Below are 8,879 nucleotides of genomic sequence, written 5' to 3'. Positions count from 1 at the left end.
GAGTCGGCTGCGGTGCTTCTCTGCCGCTCACTGCACAGAACAGATTCCGAGAGAGGCGACACTTCTCCGGGAAAGTCAGACCTCGTGTTCACGGGACAGCACTGGAGAAATCTTCCAACTGAACCATAGTTAAGCGACCCCTTTCAAACAGTGTCGCGTTCCGAACGTTGTTTAAGCGACATACCGTATTGCGGTATTTAAAAAATTCATATCATAACAAAAATAAACACCGGTATTCGTATGAACCGGTATACCGCCCAGCACTAACTGACATTCATCCATAACTCAGCGATGTCTCTGATAGCGAAAATATTTGGCACAGACGTGGCTTCGTCGGCGGCTATGATTATCTTCCCCGTTTCTATGTTGATCTCCACGCCAACCTTCTCCAAATTGAGGGTCTTGGTTTCAGGGGCTCTGCCTAAGGTCAAAGAGAAGAAAGTAATGACAGGTAGGGCTGGGAAAAATAAATCGATGCATCGCAAATTGAGAAATTTTCCGAATGCATCGCGATTCTTTCTCGAGTCGATTCTGAGCTTAGTCTTGAACAGCAGATGGCGCTGCATGCTTTAGAAACAGCCGTACTCTGCTTGTTTCCAAATCCTTACACACACTTGAACCTAAAATAATCATTCATAAAATTCAAAAAGGATGAAGCGAATTACAAGGGTGTTCACAGTGGGCTGTGTTTACATTAATCTCGTGTCATAAATGCATTCTGAGCCGAGGTGAAATTACATGATTCTTCAGCGCTCTTCTTCTTGAGCATTTGAGTGTGTGGCTAAAAACTACATTGCCTTTAACTGAAAATTGAGTGTTTACTATTGTCATTTTGCATTATTGACACACTATTTTCCTATTTAATACTGTAAAGTTGCTTTGACACAATCTGTATTGTTAAAAGCGCTATATAAATAAAGGTGACTTGACTTGACTACATTAGAGAGCCATCTGCTGTTAAATTCTAAGCTCAGAATCGATTCCAGAGAGAATCGCGATGCATTCGGAAGATCTCAAGAATCGAGCCACGAATCGATTCTGCATCGATTTATCGTCGCGGCCCTAATGACAGATAGAGCGACATATCGGACAGCTTTTGGAGGATTGAGGTTGGCGTTAACCGCTCGGCCTGCTGGGAGAATTTAGGGGTGGCTTTACGCTCTGAGATTAGCGGGCAAAATCTTATCCAGTGATTAGAAAAGAAAACACAAGCACAGCTGGGGTAGAGAGTTTCTGTTTGGTGGCGTAATGAGGAGACCTGGATGCATATCCCATCAGCCACCTGGGGCCTGCTGTGTCATTTCTGTCACTTCCTATCCGACGGCTGAGAGAGGCTGTCGACACTTGTCCATCTACTTCCCCCTTCCCCCATTCACAGCGTCTGAGACACACACACACACACACACACACACACACACACACTTAAGACTCGAGTCCCAATGCCTTCATAGGTATCACAATAAACAAGCAGAAGCCAGAGGTGCCCATGTAGATGCTATCAGCCAGCAAGAACAACAAACCTTAAGCCCCTTTTCCTGCCTCAAGATCAGAAACAACTTCCTTCGGCTCCACTACAGTAAGACCCGATCCATAGATACAACTCTAGTATGCATGCATCGATTACACGCACATATACATGGGTCAAAGACGTTAAGATGTCCGCATCAATAGAAATTTACAAAAGTGATTTTATGTCCATAGAAAGCACATTAAATGCAAGTAAAGTGTCTGCTTTTAAGGTTTCAAATAAGTTTTTGAAGAATAAAAAAAATTCTAGAAAGAATTCTATAATTCTATAAATTCAAATTCTATAAATTCAAACATGCTTATTCTGACCTGTTCATATTAAAATATATAAAAGAATAAGTGAGCATATTAAATTTTATTGGGTTTTAGATGAGTAAAAAATTCTTACTGACAAATGGGCAACAGCTCTGCTGGTGCAAATTACATGAAAGACATCCTTTGTTTTACACCGTGGAAAAAGAACGTCCTTGACTTTGTGTGGGCAAAGCCAGCCTGATAATAGTGAGAATGCACTTTTTATTGGTTCATTTGAAAAAAGGGCGTGAAACAATGATTACAGTAAAGCGGGAAAAGTACCAGCATCTGCGTCAAACTGGAGCGAGCAATTCCTGCATTGCACTTCCTGTCTGATCTGGGCTCCTGGAACTTCGCTGGCCATTGTGAAGCCTGGACACAACAACACAGAACCACTGATAAGGACTACGCCTGAGAATTCAAACCCACACCTCCTCGCTCTCTCCCTCTCACACAAACACACACAGCTGGCTCTGATAATGCACAAGAACAAAGCCTGGAGTCATACAAGACAGAAACCTCAAGGCCAACATGTTAATTAGCCACAACAATCTGCCTGGCAAGACTTTAAATGAGCCTTATCAAGCGAAAAATGGATAAAACCGTAAGAGAGGATTAAGCTGCCTTCCATTCCAGTCACACAAGAAATCAGTGTGAGATCTGTAATCCTCCACCGTGATTTTAATTAAATTTTACTGCACAGTAGCAGAAGAAAAAAAAACAGCTCACGGCAACTATAACGCAAAAACAAATTAAATTAAACTGAAAGAATGGCTTAGCCTAGATATAACAGAATTAAAATGACAAAATGTGACCCTGGACCAAAAAAATTATTTCACTTATTTTGGACTGAAGCACTGCAACACCCGCAGACTGCAATGATAGAGCTTGGAATAGCCAGGACAGTTTTTAATATAACTCCGACTGGATTCGTCTGAAAGAAGAAAGTCATATACACCTAGGATGCCTCTGGGGTGAGTAAAACACAGCCTAATTTTCATTTTTGGGTGAACTAACCCTTTAAGACTGCTTTTGTGCTCCAGGGTCACAAATGATCACAGTTTCCTCCAAAACACATAGTCCAAAGTTAAGATTACTACTGTAAAACTGTAGGCTAATACATTTATATGGATTAAAAAAAGGAACTTTAAATTGTATTTTAAATTTCTTTAAAGGTTTCTTTGCCATTAGACAAAACGAAATGACGTTGTAAAAATAAATGGCTGTTTTCAAACAGGTTTTCTCTTCCATTGGTCAGACAAAAAAAAGAAAGTCCCACTCGAAGCTCTGCAATGCCAACATATACGATTTTTAATGTTTTTTAAACGAGATCTTTTTAACTTTTTATTCATCAAATAATCCTGAAAAAGTATCGCAGTTTCCAAAAAAATATTTGTAAGCACAACTGTTGCCAACATTGATAATTCTAATAATAAATCAGCATATTAGAATGATTTCTGAAGGATCATGTGACACTTTATACTGGAGTAATGGCTGATGGAAATTCAGCTTTGCATCACAGAAATAAAATATATTTTAAAGGATATTAAAATAAAAACCATTATTTTATATTATAACATCATTTTGCAAGATTACGTTTTTTTCCTGTATTTTTGATCAAATAAATGCAGCCTTGATGAGCAGAAGAGACTTCTTTAAAAAACATTACAAGTCTTACTGATCCCAAACTTTTAAACGGTAGTGTACATAATACATTTTAATGGTGGAAAATGGAAAAACTGTTGAAAATGATCACATATTATTTACTCAAAAGAAAAGAAAAAAAAAACATGAAAATTAACAAAAATGACATGACAATAACCTGTAAATGTTAATAAGTAACATGCGGTTACTGGCCAACACAGATAACCTAAAAATGACAATATTTTGCCCAATGTACAATAGTCTAATTTTAAGATCCAAATATTTATTCGTTTTATTCTTTTCCTTCTCAGTTCAAATAGAGGCTAACAGCATGTTTATAGGAGTTTTACAGTAGTAACAATAACTGCAGTAATTTGGCCTTAAATTAGGTTATAATGGTAGGAGTCTAAAAATCTGAATCAAAATACATCAAATACACAATTGTGAACCAATCGGAAAGCCTATTTATGCAAAGTATATTACTTCCCTTCTTCAATCCTCATAAAAGCGGTAAACCTACAGTGTGGAGGAAACGTTCTCTTTCCTGGCGTTTAGCAGCCACCTGCAGAAGGGTGCAGCCCAGAGGAAGGATGGAGGAGCTCCGCTGGGGGTAAAAGACAAGAGGAGGGATGGGGCTGCTCTATGAGTTGCCATGAGGGAGATAAAAAATGCCGATTTTTATGCTTTCACTGCGGGAAAAAGAGCAGGACGGAGAAAGCGAGAGGCCACAGCATCCTCTCAGGGGTGTGATAAAGGATATCAGCCTCTGAAAGCTCTTTTCACTAATAATAACACTACTCGACTATAAAATACAGATTATTAATAGTGCTATCAAACGATTAATCGCGATTAATCACATTCAAAATAAAAGTTTTTGTTTACATAATATATGTGTGTGTACTGTGTATATTTATTATGTATATATAAATACACACACATGCATGGATATATTTAAGAAAAATATGTTATGTTTATATTAAATATATTTATAAATAATATAAATTATATGAATATACATAAATGCATGTAAATATTTTCAAAATATATACATGCATGTGTGTGTATTTATATATACATAATAAATATACACGGTACGCACACATATATTATGTTAACAAAAACTTTTATTTTGGATGCGATTAATCGTTTGATTAATCGTTAGGCTAATGAAGACACAGTAATAAATATGATAGTACTTGATGGTAGAACGGTTCATATTTGTACATTATTGCAATTAATAAGTGTAATATTTATTTAACATTGCATTGCAACTCATACATGGTTATTCAGCCTTGAATCAGTCTCAAAGTTTGCTAAGATTATTAGAAATTATAATGTTTAGAAAAGAGTCAATAAATAAATGTTGATTTAATTACACATTTTCTATTAATAATTTCTAATACTAAATTTTAGTACATTTTAGGTAATTCCAAAAAAAAGAAAAAATATTATTTAAATAACCAATTTGAGTTAAATAAGTGTTCATTTAATTTTAATCGATAATGCATAATTTATTAAAAATCAATTGCTTAATTTGAGTACATTGTAATTACTACATAAAGGAAAACAAGTAAAAGTAATAAATAATAATTATATCATTTCAATAAATTATGTGTTATTTTCAGCAATTTGTGTATGTCTCATTTGCCTTTATTAAATTATGTAAATATATCGGCATAATATCGGCCATGTGTCACCAGTTTTTTAGATTTCGGTTGACTACTACATTTTACACACTAGGTTTTTATGCACTCAAGATCATCATACCTTAACTAAATACACATATCTGTGGTAAAAGTCAAGTTAGGCACTGGCAGGAATCCCTCAACCGCAAACAAGTCTGGACCAAAATCTCAGGAACAAAAAGGCCAGAGAAAACCACTCAACTCCTCAAACACCCAAAGCCAAGACCGCCATACAATGCAGCAGGAGTCACTACAGATCACTAGATCTCTGTCTCATGTCACACACATCCAGACAGGAGGCTGAAGTCTCATCCTCACTGTACACACTCTTCTCACACCATCGATAAATAAACCAGCACCAATACTCCTATATTCCTCTCATTGTCCCTGTAACCGGAATGAGAGAAATCAGATGAGTGGAAGACAGAAACACAGAGCAGAGGACGGCTTCTGTGGACAGAGATGCTGAGGGACGACAAAAGGGGAAAACCGTGGAAGCTCTGGGAGGGTTTCCGTACAGACAGACAACTCTGGCAGGAAAACCCAGAGCGAGAGAACAAAGCAGGGAATGGGGCGACCCCGGGGCCCCTGGTGCATCCTGGTCCTGAAGAGCAGATCTCAGTGCAGTGATTAACACTTCCCTACATGATTGCATCCCTCTCTCTTTATTACCCTGTTTGCAGGCCTGATAGTGCAGTTTTTGCTGATTAAGCAGCACTGTGGTGTAAGCACAAACGTAAATATGTGACCCTGGAGCACAAAACCAGTCATAAGGGTCAATTTTTCGAAATTGAGATTTATACACCATCTGAAAGCTGAATAAATAAGCTTTCCATTGATGTATGGTTTGTTAGGATAGGAGGACAATATTTGGCGAGATACAACTATTTGAAAATCTGGAATCTGAGGGTGCAAAAAAATCAAAATATTGAGAAAATCACCTTTAAAGTTGTCCAAATGAAGTTCTTAGCCATGCATATTACTAATCAAAAATTAAGTTTTGATATATTTACGGTAGGAAATTTACTAAATATCTTCATGGAACATGATCTTTACTTAATATCCTAATGATTTTTGGTATAAAAGAAAAATGTATCATTTTGACCCATACAATGTATTGTTGGCTATTGCTACAAATATACCCCAGCGACTTAAGACTGCTTTTGTGCTCCAGGGTCATATATGTATAATGAGGATTTATGCTTTGGAAAAGCGATGAAAGCATAACCGATCACAGCGGATGACTCAACTGTAGAACATGTTTTCCTGCAGCATTAATCTCTGTTAAGAGATAATGCACAGTGAAACAGCTATTAATCGCTAAACAAACCCTGACAGTCTGATCAATGAAACAGAAGGGATTTTTAAAGGATTTACTTGACTGACCGTATTCTGCTTATAACACGGCTCCTTGGAAAATAAACAGATAAATTGACAATATTAATTTGTAACTGAGAGAGGTATTTTATTATGCGAGAAAAAAAAAAAAAGAGAGACTGTGGCGTTACGGATTTCTTACCTAGCCACAGTAACATACACTGTATATGTAAAAACTTAAAAATGCAAAAATTTGCTAAAATGTCATTCTGTGGAACTCGTCTAAAGGAAAAGTGCCTAATGAATGAAATCAAGCTGCATGTGTTTGAGATGCATTAAGGCTTCACCTACAGCCCAAAGGACCGAGTCGAAGGTGTCTTAATGTTCCTCTTTAGTGTTTAGATCCTTCTTTACTCTTTTTGGTGTACACCTCCAGGAGAACTTGGTGCCATAGGCCTCCATGTAGTCTGTGACTAAACCAGACATTTGCTGAGAGACAAGCGGAAAAAAATCTCTATTCTTTAGAGCCATGCAGGTGGAACAGTTTTAGAAAAATTACTCGAGATCTTAATCTCAGTCAGAGACACCAATCTCTGTAAGTGCTGTACACATAAACAAAGGACTGTCATTCGCCCTCAAATCAATAAATAAGAGGAAATAAAAATGCCTTATTAGCAACTAACATAATTAAAAATACAGCTGAAAATATTTTAAAGCATCATATGGACACATCAAATAAGGACCCAACCCCTAATAATAATAATAGACATTTCTCCATTATAAATATATACACACACATATACATACATACATACATAAATATATAGATAAATACACATATATAATATACATATATACATAAATGTTTAAACTTAATATACAGGTACATCTCAAAAAATTAGAATATCATGAAAAAGGTCAATATTTTTTGTCACTCATTTCAGAAAGTGAAACCCATATATTATATAGATTCATTACACATAGAGTGAAATATTTCAAGCCTTTATTTCTTGAAATTTTGATGATTATGGCTTACAGATAATGAAAACCCAAAATTCAGTGTCTCAGAAAATTAGAATATTACATAAGATCAATAAAAAAAAGGATATTTTAAACAGAAATGTCAGGCTTCTGAAAAGTATGTTCATTTCTATGCACTCAATACTTGGTTGGGCCTCCTTTTGCATGAATTACTGCATCAATGTGGCGTGGCATGGAGGCAATCAGCCTGTGGCACTGCTCAGGTGTAATGGAAGCCCAGGTTGCTTTGATAGCGGCCTTCAGGTCATCTGCATTGTTGGGTCTGGTGTCTCTCATCTTCCTCTTGACAATACCCCAGAGATTCTCTAAAAGTCCTCTTTTCATATGAAAGTAAATTTTGCATTTCATTTGGAAATCAAGGTCCCAGAGTCTGGAGGAAGAGTGGAGAGGCACAGAAACCATGTTGCTTGAAGTCCAGTGTGAAGTTTCCACAGTCAGTGATGATTTGGGCTGCCATGTCATCTGCTTGGTTTGGTCCACTGTGTTTTCTGAAGTGCACAGTCAACGCAGCCATCTACCAGGAAATTTTAGAGCACTTCATGCTTCCTTCTGTTGACAAGCTTTATGGAGATGCTGATTTCATTTTCCAGCAGGACTTGGCACCTGCCCACACTGCCAAAGGTACCAAAAGCTGGTTCAATGACCATGGTGTTACTGTGCTTGATTGGCCAGCAAACTCGCCTGACCTGAACCCCATAGAGAATCTATGGGGTATTGTCAAGAGGAAGATGAGAGACACCAGACCCAACAATGCAGATGAGCTGAAGGCCGCTATCAAAGCAACCTGGGCTTCCATTACACCTGAGCAGTGCCATAGGCTGATTGCCTCCATGCCACGCCGCATTGATGCAGTAATTCATGCAAAAGGAGGCCCAACCAAGTATTGAGTGCATAGAAATGAACATACTTTTCAGAAGCCTGACGTTTCTGTTTAAAATATCCTTTTTTTTTTGATCTTATGTGATATTCTAATTTTCTGAGACACTGAATTTTGGGTTTTCATTATCTGTAAGCCATAATCATCAAAATTTCAAGAAATAAAGGCTTGAAATATTTCACTCTATGTGTAATGAATCTATATAATATATGGGTTTCACTTTCTGAAATGAGTGACAAAAAATATTGACCTTTTTCATGATATTCTAATTTTTTGAGATGTACCTGTATAACAATGCATAACATTTTAATTTAAATAAAGAGAATAAATGTGACCCTGGAGCACAAAAGCAGTGTTAAGTCGCTGGGGTATATTTGTAGCAATAGCCAACAATACATTGTATGGGTCAAAATTATCGATTTTTCTTTTATGCCAAAAATCATTAGGATATTAAGTAAAGATCATGTTCCATGAAGATATTTTGTAAATGTCCT

General features: G+C 36.8%; 1 pseudogene; it reads right to left on the bottom strand.

The window, feature by feature from the left end:
* LOC107708237 (thioredoxin reductase 2, mitochondrial-like) overlaps positions 1-8,879 on the bottom strand; it is a 27,303-nt pseudogene that overhangs the window by 11,169 nt on the left and 7,255 nt on the right.

This window comes from Sinocyclocheilus rhinocerous, unplaced genomic scaffold, assembly GCF_001515625.1.
Source record: "Sinocyclocheilus rhinocerous isolate Xijiao unplaced genomic scaffold, SAMN03320098_v1.1 scaffold1436, whole genome shotgun sequence".
NCBI lineage: Eukaryota > Metazoa > Chordata > Actinopteri > Cypriniformes > Cyprinidae > Sinocyclocheilus > Sinocyclocheilus rhinocerous.
Note: the sequence above shows the minus strand (reverse complement) of the source record. Positions and strands in the feature narration are given on the sequence as shown.